General features: G+C 53.4%; 1 protein-coding gene across 3 annotated transcripts in view; it reads right to left on the reverse strand.

Annotated features, from left to right (window-relative positions):
• SH3BP4 (SH3 domain binding protein 4) overlaps positions 1–15,320 on the reverse strand; it is an 85,280-nt gene that overhangs the window by 40,047 nt on the left and 29,913 nt on the right. For 2 of the 3 annotated variants that reach the window (XM_035006809.1, XM_035006810.1), the window contains one exon: positions 9,157–9,232. The gene's annotated coding sequence lies outside the window, so the exon portion shown is untranslated. Of the gene's footprint in view, positions 1–9,156; positions 9,233–13,435; positions 13,602–15,320 lie in introns of those variants that run through there. The other variant, XM_035006811.1, reaches the window with a different exon arrangement.

Consider the following 15,320-nt stretch of genomic DNA (forward strand, 5'->3'; position numbering starts at 1 on the left):
AAAGGAAAGGAAAGGAAAGGAAAGGAAAGGAAAGGAAAGGAAAGGAAAAAGCCCTGTTGGCACACAGTGGGAAGAGACAAAGGAGGCCAAGTCCAAGGCCGCACGGCCCACCTGCCGTCCCGTCTCCATCTGCACCTGCACCCTGGGTAGGAAGAGCTGGTGCCCAGCCCACTCCCAGTACAGAGAGGGCAGCATTCTCTGGTTTCCTCCATCTAGCAAGCCCAGGACAGGATTAGTGCCTGGAGCCAGGGGGAGAGAGCTAGACAGCTGCAGGGGCTCTGCCTGCTCCCCACCCCCCAGAGGTCAAACCCCCACTGCTGAGGGCACGGGGATGCGACCTTGGGATGCCCAGCGCAGCTGCTTAATGGAAGCTAAGTGCTCAGGCACGCAGGGACCCTGCAGTAGGCCATTGTTCTGAAAGCCAACAGGCTCTGGCTCCCCCTTCTCCCTTTCCACCCCGCAAAAACCGGTTGTCAGGAAGGATTCAGTAAACACCTGCTGCTTCTGAGGGGTCCTCCAAAAGGCAGAGAAGGACCAGTGGGGACACAAGGCAGTCAGCAACGGCGGGGACCCACCATCAGTCAGGTCTGTGAAGTGCAGGTTCCTGGGCCCTGCCCTGTTGCTTCATGGGTGGGGACAGGCTGAGTTGTCACTCCAGAGTCCCGCCAGAAAGGGGACGGTGTACTCAGCTCAGCATTTGAGGGGACTTTCATCAAGAGGCAATTAGGTCAAGTCCTGGCTCTTGGAATTTTAATAAATATTGGGGGCTGGCATGGGGGCCAGGTGGGGGAGCCGGAATCCAAAGCCAGGGGTCTCTGCAAGAACCAGGAGACCAGAGAAGACAGCTCTTAGAATTTTAGTCAGAACATCAAAATAGAATCAGTCTTAGCACTACGAGCAATCATCAGAAGGCAGAAACAGTCCAGTGTCCATGAACGGAGGAACAGGCCAACAAAACATGCCTAGCCATACACACAATGGAGCCTTACTCTCCATAAAAAGGAGGAAATTCTGACCCATGCCACACCATGGATGGCCCCTGAAAACATGGGAAATGCAGAAGATGGTCACAAAAGGTCACATATCGTAGGGTTCCAGAACAGACATATCCAGAGAGACCGAGAGCAGGTTAGTGGTTGCCGGCGGCCAGGGGCAGGGAGGGATGTGGAGAGACTGCTCACAGGTCTCTTTTCGGGTAAAATGTTTTGGAACCAGATAGAGGGGGTGGTTGCACAACTTCGTGAATCTGCTAAGTATCACGGAATCGCGACACTTTAAAATGTGCCCATCAGAAACCCATTTGGGGCTAAAATGTGTGTGTGCAGAATGAAGAGTCGGAAAACATACCTTCACCAAAAAACTGGTGCACAGTGGCTCTATCTTAGTTATAATCAACAATAAACCACTAAAGGACAAAAGGAATGTACGGGCGGTCAGGAAAAAGGAAAGGAGGCATCAAAGGAAAAGCGAGCGAAGGAAGAAGCCGCGGACAGGAGGGATGGAGGCGGTATTGGTCAGAGGCGCTGACCGAGAGCCTGGAGCACGCATCCCCGCCTCAGCAGTGACCCCGTACAGGGACGGGCTGGGACCACCCTGGGTGCTTTTGAGGTCCAACTCCAACTCACTAAAGCAAAAACAGGAACCGACTCCCATAAGTAAGCTGACGGAGGCCAGGGGTGTGGATGCAGACACTCAGTGCCTCCCAGCCTCCAGCCGAGTCCCCCTCCCTGCGGGTTCAGCTCTAGCCACAGATGCACTTCTGCACAATGTGGGAGTGCAGTCAGAGCCGTGAAGGGGCCACACACGTGCAACTGCACCTTCTCATTCCCATTTTACAGATGAGCAAATTGAGGCACAACAGAGGGTCGGTTAGTGGGGCCTCATCGCTGTTAGTCACCCAGACAGGTTTGCTCCAGAGTCCAGGCCACACCCCTCCAGAGCCACACTGGTCAAGTGGGAGCAAAAGGTTCTCCCCAGGAGGGCCCCGTTTTGCACAGCCAGGATGAGTTCACCAAAGTGTCTGCTTTTCTCATATCGAGATTGATGAACTGGTAGCCTGGCCTCCGAGGCCTGGGTCTGTAGGATCTAAGCCCACCCCCGAGTCCAGTGTTTGGGGGCCAGACCCTGGCCAGGAGAAACTGTCTGGGTCACGTTGGCCCAGTCTCACTGGAAGACTGCAAAGTGGGGGTGCTGTTGGCTCCTGCCGCCCAGCCCTACCCTGTCCACAGGGCCCCTCTCTGGGCCACCCACAGACTCATTCAGATTCACTCTGACGCCCACTCACATGTGGTACCCGGAAGAATTTCCACAGTAACTTGGCATCCCAAGATGCGCAAACTAATTTCTAGTGACTTATACCCAAACCTGCCCCCTGACAAATATTTAGGCCCCGGCAGATGGAGGCCTGATTCTGAAGTTACATTAAATCCCTCTGAAATCAAGCGATCCAAGCCAGGTGGGAATCTGGTGAGTGACACTCCTGTCAGGTCCATCCAGGGGCCCCTGGACAATTTTAGAACCCTGCTTAGCCTTCCACCATCTGACCGCAGATCTCCTGCTATGGGGCCCCTGTGTGATGGTGCTGAGTTCGGAAGCTTCTGTCTGACCTCGCTTTAATCACTGTTCAGCTTCTCCGAGGCATGAAGCTCCCTCACCTGTATGATGAAGTTAGTAATTAATATCTGGCTCGCCCTACCTCTCCCTGAGAAGATCAAGAACAAATCTCAAGAGAGCTTTGCAAACTGTAAAGTGCTGTGCAAAATTTAAATATAAAACGAAGCTACAAAGGACCTCTTCAAACACTGCACAGTACATTTCTCTCCCTGGAGCTTCCTCTGCCAGGTTTGACTTGGGCCCCGGAACCTCGTGCACCATTCATTAAAAAACCAGCCTCCTTTGGAAGACAATTCATTAACTCCACTTCAAATGCCGCTTTAAGACCTCAATACCATGTAGCCTGAACAACTTGGGAGGACCCATGGACAGCCTGGTAGTAATGTGGACGCTGCCCCTTGACCTGGACGCTAGGTTCCCATTAACCACCTGCAGAGCGCCTTTCGTTTTCAGGTGTTGTTCTGAGTAAGCCCGAGTTCAACTAAAATCCAAAGAATTTCCATAAGCCAAGTCTCTCTCATTCTGTAAGTGAGCAAATTTAATATCTGGATTTAGCAAAAAGCAAAAGAATTAATGAGGAGATAAAGGAAAGAAGAGATTTAACTGGTTTCTGTCCAGTTTGACGTTGATTTCAGCTGAGCACTCCAGCCCAGGGGAGACATTTGGTGCCCCTGTCGGATCCTACCCCCGCTCCTCTTACCTCCTCCTTATCCCCAAGCCTGTCTTCGGACTTCTTCCGAGCCAGGAGCTGTTGCCTTTTTTGAGGGTGCCGATACTCTGAGAAATGCGGTAAGGGCGACAGGCTTTCTCTGCAGAAAACCACCTGTACCTGTAAAGTTCTGCTGCAGACCCCCTAGAAGGACCATGCTAGGAGGTCACGGGCCCCGGGTTAAACACACCTGCTCACTTGATAAAAATGATGTTCAACAGAACAAGACCCGGGTTAAACACACCTGCTCACTTGATAAAAATGATGTTCAACAGAACAAGACCCAAAACAGAGGGTGGACACGATCCGAGGACACTGCAGGCCAACCTAAAGCATCCATCGATGATCATTAATTTCACCGACAACTGAAGGCAGAGAGGGGGCTGCACATTCCGGCTCCCACAGGGAACAGCGAGGGTAAACAGATTTATGGTGACGACAGGGAAGAAAGGAAAAAGGATCAAGCTGTGTTTACTGAGCAGAGTCCAGGGCGGCCCAGGGGTGGATGGGGGTGGGGGCGGAGGTCCCTGTTCACAAGAAGCCAGGGCCATAGGCACGAAACACAGGTGCTGAGCGTGGCAGACCCTCACCGGGGGTGGACAGCGGAGCGGGCGAACCCCCGACCTGCTGGGACTGAGGATGGCCAGGTTGTAAGGGAAGACACTGTGACCTTGGGAAGACACTGTGCGAGACCTTGGGAAAATGCTGAGCTCAGACTGGTGCCGGCTTTTTTAAAGTCTCTGCTTCCTCTTCTGCCAAATGCAAAGCTTTCCTGCTGCCAACAGAGTGGAAAGGAGGTTTCGGATGCATCACAAGTGCAACTCGGTACCTGCGTCTGCCTGATGACGATGGAGCCTACAAAACACGACCAGGGTGTGCCAGGAAGATCCAGCTGGTCCCTCTGCGCAGCCCTCCTGCAGGCCAGCTGCTCACTTCTTGGAAAGAGGGGCCCCACGTCATTCACTCTGGCCAGTGGGTCACGTTAATCCTTCTTCTGACCTTTGGGACCCCCGGGACCGCATGAGGTGGGGAAGGCAAGGTGCTTGACAAACAGCATGAACCGCAATGTCAGGGGAGGGCGGCCCGCCTTGCCCACATCACCCCCGTGTTCAGAGAAGCCCCATGATGGATGCTCCGGGGGGCCCTCAATACAGACACAAGAAAAGAAAGGTCCAGAGAGGCTAAAGGGCTTGCCCAAAATGATGGGGTGGTGCCAGATTCCAAAAGAAGGTGTGGGGGAGGGAGAGGGCAGGAAGGAAGTAGGGAAGGAGGGAAAGGCAACTGCACATAAATAAGCCCAGGTGAGGATGAATGCAGGTCACCTCCTCGACGGCCCAGGAGTACCACCAGCCGTCACTGCCTGGCCCAGGGACACCCCCACAGCCCTGCACGCTCCCCCTGATGGATCGGCAACGGACAACTGTGCAGGGAAGCCAATCCGCAGCCCGCCTGCTGACCCAGCCGCGGAGGACTGGCTCAAAAGGCTGAGCTGGCCTAAGCCGCTTCTGAGCACTGGAAGCCGGGGAAAGCAAAAGTGGCCCCGGGGGCAGGTCTGGCCAAGGACTGCTGTGCACTGGCTGGCAGCCATCCCTGGGCCAGGTGCATGCTGGGTGAGCGGCACAGACCAGGTGACGGGGCGGGGGGCGACACGGGACGTGCAATTCCTGCAAAGCAGCTTCATTTCTCAGATCCTGGTTCTCAGGTCCTCCTCGACCCGCTGTGCTTGGTCTGGATCCTTCCAATCACCCTCCTATTTCTCTTGAGCAAGTCTGAGAGCATATTTAATTCCTTTTCATCTTTAAGAACTTTCTAGACACTGGTTCCATTCTTATAGACAAGGAAACCGAGGTCCAAAGGAATTAATTTATGCAAAATGCTCATGGATTCATGACTGAAATTCATCTACACTTAGAAATGAGGAAAGTGCTAAAGCTCTTTGCAGAGACACTTTTCTGACCCAAGAAAAAAATACATTCACTCTGCCCTTCCCAACGCCCCGTGAGCTTTAAATAACGAACTAACAAAGGGGAAAACTCAAGCCGGAGAGATAGGGTTATGTGGGGTTTTCTGATTGGCTTGGGGAGTTCTTTGTAGTCTGAGCGGGTTTCAGCAAGAGTTTGGGAGGCTCTTGAAATAAACGATGGTGGAGTCTTCCTTCACTCACACCTTTATCTCCAAACCAAGTATGTTAAAAATTTCTCATCTGTCCTCAAGACTTCCCTGCTTGAAGGAGGCTGAAGAGGGCAGGCCGGGGACGAGGCTAACACACAGGCTTTTAAGAACGCAGATGCCGTTTTGGGTGTAACTCAGCGCCGGGAGTGATGCTCGGCTCTCATCTGTCCGCATTCCCCAGGTTCCCCAGAGCCGGCTCATGACCTCACTCAGATTCAACCGCACTCTTAATGATGGGAGACATTTGCAGGCAGAGGTTTTGAAAGAGGCTGAGCCATGTCTCAGGTCCGATGCATGCATGGCTGGGGGGCTGCCCTCTGGGACAATGTGAGGTCAGACCTCGCCCCCGGGGGTGTCCGTGCAGACCTCAGCAGGTGCAGAATCGCGGTGGCCCTGGGTCACCTGGCCAGCGACAGTCCCAGCAGGCCTCGGCGTCCTGCCGTGAAGGATGCCGGACTGAGCTCTGTCTTGAGGACATGTGAAAGCGGGAACCCCCTACATACAGACTGGAGCCCAGTTCCATCCTCAAGAGCCACCGCTTAGTAGGTGCCAGGGGATGGGGGCAGGGGCGATGGGAATAATTACCTCAGGGTACAGGGGATTCTCCTGGGGTGATGAGAAAGCAGTACAGCAGGGAGAGCTGGTGGCTACGCAACGCTCTGAAGGCGCTCGATGCCAGGAAATGGCACACTTTAAAATGGTTCGTTGGATGTTAGGTGAATTTCACCTCGGAACAAAACAAAAGCCCCCAAACCCCACCCCATCAGAAAGGTCTGGAGAAGCCTGGTCTGAAAAGTAGCCCCTGAAAAGAATTCACTGGTGCTTCTCCACATGGTCCAGGCCGAGGGTGCCTGGCCAGAGTGGGCCCTACACCGAGACAGAAGAGGGGTCCAGGTAGCCGAAGGGTAGCTTCCTTTAAGATCAACTCATTCCTGAATTGTATCCTTGACTTTCAAGCAAATGGACAGTTCTATGAGAAAAAGTTGGTTTCACCTCTAAAAATTAGCTCTGCGGCTCACATTTGTGGCTTGTCATTTGTTCTTATTGGTTAGCACTGGACTCGGGGATCCTTGCCTGCGTGAGGCACGTGTCCTCCCAGGAACCAGGTAAAGAGGGGGGGTGGGCCACAAAGGAGTGGCTTAGGGCATGAGCCTCACCTCTTATCTGTCAAATGGGCAGGACAGGGCCCTCCTGCAGGGCTGGAGGAAACAAAACAGGGGCGGGTGGTTAGCTGAAGCCTTCCCAGGCACTGGCAGAACCGTGGGAACGAGCCACAGCCTCCCCCAGAGGAGGGACGGGGCTCTGTCCTTGGCTGGCACGCTCCCCGAGGAGCTGTGGGACCAAGTTCTGGTATCTGCCGGTTACACAGTCATTCACACGGGTCTTCCAGTAAAGAGAAGCAGAGTCAGGGCTCATTTCTGCTCCCTCACTTGGTCCATCATCTTGAGCAGTAGCCCTGCAGCAGGTGCTTTAATGAACTATTTCTGGTGGTGCTAACAAGGGCGTCACTAAAAGGTTGAGACTCTAGCCGGGACTTGCGGGGACGACACGCGCCAACCACACAACGAGGCAGCAGCAGAACTCTGGACATAGGCACTGAAACCCTGGGAAGAGCCACCTCACGATGAACTTCAGATAAATCAGATCTTGAATATTAAAGATGCACAGAGAAAACTGCATTTATGTTCCTGGGAGGGGATGTGCCACGACCCCTTTTTCTGCCACAGCCAGTGGATGATTTCTCTAAATGCTGTAGGACACATGTCCAGTCCCCTAAAATCTCAGCCTGATGGCACGTCTGCCACCCCCCAAAACAGGCAAGGCTGAGCCTCCCTCCCCAGGCTCCTAGGAACCCTTTACACCAAGATGGAGGCAACGGGGACCACTCTGGCTCACCTCCAGGTGGAAGGCTCTGTCCCACCAACCTGCTTCCTCTTCCCAGAGATTGTGCTGCCCCCGGGAACCCTGGTTCAGTGCCAGAGAAAGCAAGCCACATAAATACTGCTCAGGTTACTGCTGGAGCAGGCGAGGGGTCCCAGACAGAGGTCCCCGTTAACCTCCTCCGGCCTTATTCAGGGCAGGGTGGCCCCCACTTGCCAAGCTGCACCCGAAATCCAAACCCAGAGGGGAGACCACGTGAGGGGTCAGACAGCGAGTCATGTTGTACAACCCACTGGTGTCTATCAAGTTTATCTAGAGAAAAGAACCGAGCCACGTATTTGCTGGTTGATTTCAGAAACCCTGGCATTCCGGCCTGTGCCAGGCCAAAAGAATGCAAGGAATTTGGATGCCTTTCGCTGGGTTTCCCCGCAACCCAAACAGACCACAGCCTCCAGGACAAGGGGCTGTACTTATAAGGCAAGGGCAGAAGTATTTTAAGTCCCGAGACCTCAGTGTGGGGAGGACAGACCCTGGGACCACAGAGCTCCCGAATTCCTCACATCATTGAAAGCCCCCAGGGCGTAACGTGCAGGCATCCCAAACATTCTTTCTGTCCGAAAGCAGATACTGGAAAACAATGAGACCTGATAGAAAAGGTGGGGAGAGAAGAACGTTGGAACAAAATCCAGTCATTCATCCCCCAAGTTGACCAGAGGATGCGGAAGACTTAGAGAGAAACCTGGAATAATCCAGGCAGCTGTCCCTTTATGTGGAAGGGTTTTTATTATTCAAACGTGATCAGGAGGGAAGCAGCCTCTGAGTGGCTCCTAATGAACTCCCCTCTTCCACCCGGTGTATGCAGAGGACCCATTTAATTCTACCCGATCCTTTCACCTGGTAAGGACACAGGGTGGCTTTTCAACCCAGGAAGGCCGTGTAGATGTCCCCATTGAGGTGACTGTTCTATTGCTGGCCAAGGGAGTAAGAATCAAGAGCCGCTAAGATCCCACCCCTGGGTGAAATGAGATGGGGACCACACTGATCCTGGGAGCACCAAGCCCTGTACAGACTCGTCCCATCACAGTGCTGTACAACCTGAAACTAGCATAACGTTGTATGTCGGCTGCGCTCCAATAATAAAAGAAGAAGAAGAAAAAAAGAACAGCCAAGAAAACACCCGAGAACATCCTACGAGGAGAGCATTCGCTCTGTCCTGGCTGCTGCAGAATGCCCGTTCTGCCAATGTGTTCCCAGGACAGACGCCCTCCCCGAGCCCCTCCCCGAGCCCCAGCGTGGGTGAGCCGTGACCGCAGCCTCATGGAGCTCTCTCAGCCCGCACCTCGTCACTGGTGGCCATTGTTTGGGAGCTCATAACCTCTTGCGTTGTAAGAGTAACTCCTTTGTGCAAACACGACGGGGACGGCCAACCTGGGCTCTGCCCCACGGCTGTCAGGGCAGAGAACGAGCTGCCCGTCTGGTTTCTGGGTACAGTGTTCCTTTGGTGGCGCCAGAAAGGGAAGTCCCCGGTGCCATCTGACCTTCCCGGGTTGGGGACACTGAGAGCTGACGAGGATATGAAGACAGAGCCGTGAGGGAGATGTTTGCAGAACTGTAAAAGGCCAGGAAGCTTCTGGAAGTGACTCCTTCCTTCCAGAGCTGCTCTGCAGGCGTACGGGGCCCATCTCCCCATCTGGGTCCATGCACATTGGCCACGACAGTGGTCTCCACGCAGCAGGCCGAGACCAGCTGCTCATCCCAACAACCCAGGCTGCACGGCTTACCTCCAACAGGTCACCAGCTTCCTGACGTCAGAGTGAAAGTCCCAGGACCCGGCCTCCCGTCCACAGAAGGCAGATGCTGCAAGACAAAAGGGGAACACAGGATTCAGAGACTTTGTCACCGAAACCTCTCCACGTTGCTTTCCCTCTTCCACGTCTAGGGTGAACCGTGCCCTGAGCCACGTTCACACGGTAAGGTGGGGACAGTGGCGGGCACTGCCATGTGGCCCCGGATGCGCCTTCCATCCCTGCTGCTGGACGCCTGGAACCGCCCCCTGGAGGCCCCTCCCAGCCCCTCCCTCCCTCCCTCCCCTCCCCGGGTAGCTGCACAGGGGTGAGAAGCTGCCCCCTCCCCACTCCCTGCTGCTGATGACATGATGCAGGGCCGCCAGGGGCTTGGAGCTCCTGTGGGGTCTCAGAGGCCCACCCTGGCCTTCCAGGGGCGCTGACCCCAAGCATGAGCCCCCAGTAAACCTCTCATGCAAAGACCTGTGTCAGAGCTGGCTCCCTGGGCAGCCCAGCCTGCAACAAGGGCTTTTTATTTGTGATTTTTTCCCCCAGTGCCGTGTCATCCCTCATCTGCTGTCACTTCTGCAGAGACTGGCAGTTCAACAGAATAATTTTATCGGCCGATCCCAGTCTCCCTGCGAGCAGTGGGGCTTCCTGGGACGGCTGACTAGTTTACAGGACGCTGTCCCCTCAAGCCCCCCGCCTTGGGCTTCAACAGTAAAACGAACTCCAGATGTACAGGAAGGCGTGGAAATAGGAAAAGAAATCAACCTGAAGCCAAGAGAAAACTGCGGCGTGGACACAGTTAATCTCCAGGTAGACAGAACTTCGTGCAAGCGGCGTCCGAAGTCGCAAAGGCAAAGGGAAGAGCTCCATCAAAGTCAACCAACACTACGAGAAAGGCACCAACGTGAGAACATTTATTCAAACACGACAAAAGATTCAGATCCCAAAGGAGACAGGAAAATGCGGGCTGGGGGCGGGATGTTCAAGACACAGGGAGCAAGACGCCAAGGTCCAGCCGGCGCACTGATCGTGGACGTGTCTGCCTCGCTATCCGCGGGCCCAAGGAAGACTCGCGGGACTCCCGAATGTTCGTCCAGGTGCCCGCGGTACTCGGAAGATCCATGCCACTTGAGAGCCCTCATCGTGTTAAAAAGGGGAAAACGTGCTGAAAAGGGACAAGAGGCGGTGATGATATTAACAGACGTGGCTTCTCAGAACAGGGTTGGCGGGGGCTTCTGCGTCTTCGGACGTCTCCACTCTTGCTGATCTGTTCTACAGTGAGTACGGCATTAAGGAGAGCACGCACTTTTTTTTTCCTGATTGTTAAGAGTCATTCCTCCCAAGTCACAATACCAGCCTATATAAAACTGGGGTGCCTCCTTTCCTATTCCCCACCGCTCCCCCAAATCTTGGCTGGGGTTGTGGGAATCTCTCGTCTCGTTCTGACGGGGTGCCAGCTCTGCTGGGCCTCGCTCCCCTGCTCTGGTCCGTGCGCAGGCCCCTCGCCTCGGCCTCCTGCACCTTTATTGCTGCTCACCCCGCCCCAGGCTGCCCAACGCCCATCTCGCAGCTACGAAATACACGTTTGCTGAGAAACTGCGGACTGCTACCTCGTCTGAACTCCAAAGAGTTGCCAGTTTTTCTCTTTTTGAAGAGCTTACCACAACACTCGTATTCACTGTTGTTTTAAGGGCTGAGTCACTTAGCATTTTTGGGGAAGGGCCTTGCAAGCTCTCTGGGGCTTGTCATTCACTCCTTCCAGAGGATCATTTAGGTAGAGAGTTTTATTTCATCACGTGAATCTCTGGCAGGTTCCCCAGACTGGGGGTGGCTGGGTCAACTCCTACCTCATACCTAATATGGGAGGACCCAACGTTGCCCAACAAGCTGACTCAGAGATGGCCATGCTGGACTTTGGGCAGGTACAGGAGTGCGGGGGCACACACACACGGAACCCTTCGGCCATCTGGTGCTGGGGGTGAGGGGAGGGAGGAGATCTGGCTGTGAACGGTCCGGCCGGTGAGGTCTGGGGTGCATGGATTAGGTGGACAGGACCCACTGGCCCCTCTCCAACCCCCTAGCTCCATGGTCTACCTCTGACAGCCCTATGTTTCGCACAAAGACCAGCGTTCCTGAGAGGAGAGTGGGCATGATCTTTTGACCGAGCACTGCTGTCCCCAGGGAGTGGCCACACACCTGTGTGGGCTCTCCAGTCCCCAAGGCCCCCAGAAGAAACCACAGGACTTCATGTAGGTTCATCGAGTTGGCATCAAGTCCCAAAGTCTAGAAGATGCCGAACTCCCAGATACTGTTTCAAGAAACATCACTGCTGTCATTGGACAAAATGAAGGGAAATCTCCAAGAACCACTGAGCTGTCAAAAAGCAACGTGGAGGGCGCCTGGGTGGCTCAGTCGTTAAGCGACTGCCTTCGGCTCGGGTCATGATCCCAGGGTCCTGGGATCGAGCCCCACATCGGGCTCCCGGCTCAGCGGGGAGCCTGCTTCTCCCTCTGACCCTCTCCTCTCTCATGCTGTTTCTCTCTCGCTCGCTCTCCAATAAATAAATAAATAAATAAAATCTTAAAAAAAAAAAAAAAAGCAACGTGGAGAACACAAGCTTCTGTTGTTTTTGGGAGTCTCCGAACACATGTCTTCACCCACAGTCCAGTGTCCCCTCTGCATCTGTCAGGAGCTGTTTTAACAGTTTATAGTCTCAGCTGAAGACACAACTATAGAGGGTTTACCCTACTTGAGGGGGTCTGGAAGGCTGGGTGCATAAATAGTAAGAAGCTCCGGACATTTAGAGAGGAAACTATATTCATACAAAGACAGAGGTGACAGCTTTGCCCTACATTCTCACTCCGGGACAGTCACCAACAAGACACTCAGCCAGGCTTTCCACATCCCCTCTTAATAGATAGAACTGTGTCCCCCCAAATTCTTATGTTGGAGTCTTGCCCTAACCCCCAGGACCTCAGAATGTGACCTTATTTGGAAATAGGGTCTTTACTGGGGTAATGGAATTAAAATGAGGTCCTTAGAGTGGGCCCTGATCCTATCTGACTGGCGTCTTTACAAAGGGGGAAATTTGGGGGGGTACACACACACACGGAGAAGAACGCCATGTGAAGATGAAGGCAGGATTGGGCTGAACGCTACGGGCAGCCAGCAAATCACCAGAAGCAGGAGAGACTGGAGCAGATGTTCCCTCACAGCCTCAGAAAGAACCAGCCCTGCCGATACTCGACCTTAGACTTCCCGCCTCCAGGCGGGTGTAAGAACACATTTCTGGGGGCACCTGGGTGGCTCAGTCGTTAAGCAACTGCCTTTGGCTCAGGTCATGATCCCAGGGTCCTGGGATCGAGCCCCACATCGGGCTCCCTACTCAGCGGGAAGCCTGCTGCTCCCTCTCCCACTCCCCCTGCTTGTGTTCCTGTTCTATCTCTCTCTGTCAAATAAATAAACTCTTGGGAAAAAAAAAAAAAAAAAAAAAGAACACATTTCTGGTGCTCAAGCCACCCAGTGTGCACTTCGCTATGGCAGCCCTAGGAAATTTTACGCTCTATCTGCAAAGTGGGAAAAGGAATTCTCACGATCCCCCCCATCTCGGGGGCTGCTGTGGGCATGACAGACTTTTTTTAAGGTTTCCAAGCCACCGTGACGGACACATATGGCTCCATCAGCCAAGGATTGCTCGTACCCTATGTCTGCCGATCTCTGGAGTCTCTCCACGGCAGGAACTGGCTTTCCCTCATCCCTACTCCTTATCCTGAAGGACACCAAAGTGAATAGAAAGTAGAACCAGATAAATTAGTGTCCTCCACTGGAGGCAAACTTTGGCCCAAGGGCCAAATCTAGTGCATCATCTGTCTTTGTATGGCCCATGAACAAAGAATGTTTTTGTATTTTTAAATAGCTGGAGGTGGGAGGTAAGAATAAGAGTGTTCTGCGACGTGAATATTACATGAAATTCAAATTGCAGTGTCCGTAAGTCAGGTTGTCTTGAACAGAGCCACGCCCATTTGTGTACGAAGCCGGAAACATTCCGTCTGACCCTTTACAGAGAGAGTCTGCCGACCCCATCGCTATACCAGCCCTACCCATGCAACGGGGCAAAGAGCCAGGCCGTATTGGGCTCTGGGCAAAGGGAAGTGGGCACGTACCCACAGGGGCCTGGTTAAGCGCCAGCCGCGCTGGCCAAGCCGATGGGCATCGTGGCTAGAAACACAGACAGGAATGGCCCCGAAGGCAAACTCCATCAACTCACAATGGCTATCGAGAGCTGCTACCCCTGGACCTCAGTCGGGGAGGCACTGCTCCGCCCCCAAGAGCAGCTGAGCACCAGGAGTCTTGTTGCGAGCGACCCTCGGAACAAAGTGGGATCTCATGGCCTGACTTCACTCCGCGCTCTTCATTGTGATGGGAGAAAATCAGTCCCCTATAAGAGAGCCAATTAATAGAACTAAAATAAATAAGTAAATAACACTCTGGCAGACTGGCAATGGCCTCTATATTTAATGTTATCAACATCAACACACATGACACCGTTAACTGAAAGCCTATTTAGGCAGGTGGTGGATGATTACCGCCAAGTCAAAGTGTCTGAAATCTCACCTGATTTAGGTGGTGACATTTTCTCACCCAGAATGCAGAGCTGGTTCACTGATGTTTCCCATAATTACACAACATTTCAAATTTTACCGAGTATGTGATTTATGGAGTATGTGATCCTTTTCCCTCTCCTGTATGAAACCTGTACTGAATATTAAGCACGAAGGGAAAGGGGTTTATTGAGATGAACAACCAGACGCCTGCGGTGGTTTATTTACGTGTCTGTCCATTCACGCCCCCGGCCTGTGGGTTCCTACGGGGCACCTGACGCAGAAGCCAGCCGGTGGTCTTAGTCGCTGTGTGCTCAGGTAATGATTTCAGGGTCTTGGGATGGAGCCGGGTCGGGCTCAGCAGCGGGAGCCTGCTTGTCCCTCTCCCTCTGCTCCTCCCGATCCCCCCAAATAAATAAAATCTTAAAAAAAAAAAAGAAAAGGAACTTTATTCTTCTTCCAGGATTTGACTAACTTTTCCAACTAGCTGAGTGGTCACTTAAGGATGTTTGCAATCTGACCCAGCTCGCAAGCCTGGGCTTCCCCAGTGAGACCGGAAGTTTAAGTCCAGTGTCTGGACAATGAAGGAGAGCTGCCCAAGGGCGGCATCCTGGGCTTTTGATTCTGACTTTTGATTCTTTTTCATTCTAACTGTGCCCGTGGATAAATGGGCGATGGCTCCAGTCAGGGAGCTGTGTCTGGGAGCGGGCTGTTGGCAGGAGGCAGCCAGGTAAATGGAGGATTTCTGTGGGTTCGCATTTCAGCTCAGCCCTTCACGAGCTCAACGGCCTTGGTTACATGGCCTAACTCGAGTCTGGGCCTTGGTTTCCTCAAGTGTAAAACCAGGCTCTCCATATCATGCAAGAGTCTATCCAATTAGACTTGTTCTTCTTTGGAACGTAGAGGACCAAATACTTAGTGCCAACTACATAGTAGAAACCCCACAAAATGATTGGGGAATAAGTAAAAGGTTGAGAACCTAACTGCTAACATTTGCATCAGGCCGTGGTTCTTGTCCTAGCACCAGGCAGACTCCTGGAGGCCTCATTAGAACAGATGGCTGGACTCCACCCCTGGGGCTTGGGGCTGGCCTGACAGCCTGCTCTTCTCCCTTGCTCCCAGGCGATGGTGACGTTCCTGGTCCCTGAACCACACTTTGAGAACCACTGGTATCACGCATGATGGTTGATGACATACTTTCCCACTAGGCCTCTTGGCTGTTTCCCACAGTGATGCCATGAGGTGGGCAAGCAGGTATCACTATGCCCATTTCCGAGATGAGACAACCGAGACCAGACACTTTTGACCACCGACCTGAGGTCCGGAAGTGGGAAGCCGGGGTCACCAGGCATGGTGCTGGGCCAGCACCAGTGACTGATACACAGAAGATGGTCAAATGCAAAGTGAACAGAGGAAGACAAAGCAGGTTGCGGTAAGACCAGATGGCTCAGGGTGAGGGCATAAAGATGCCACACTGGGCTCCGATATCACCCTTCCTTCCTTCTTTCCTTCTTCTGAGACATAAATTATAAAACCTCCCAAGGGTTTTAA

Source organism: Mirounga leonina, unplaced genomic scaffold (genome assembly GCF_011800145.1).
Source record: "Mirounga leonina isolate KUSES-001 unplaced genomic scaffold, KU_Mleo_1.0 Mir_151, whole genome shotgun sequence".
Lineage (NCBI taxonomy): Eukaryota > Metazoa > Chordata > Mammalia > Carnivora > Phocidae > Mirounga > Mirounga leonina.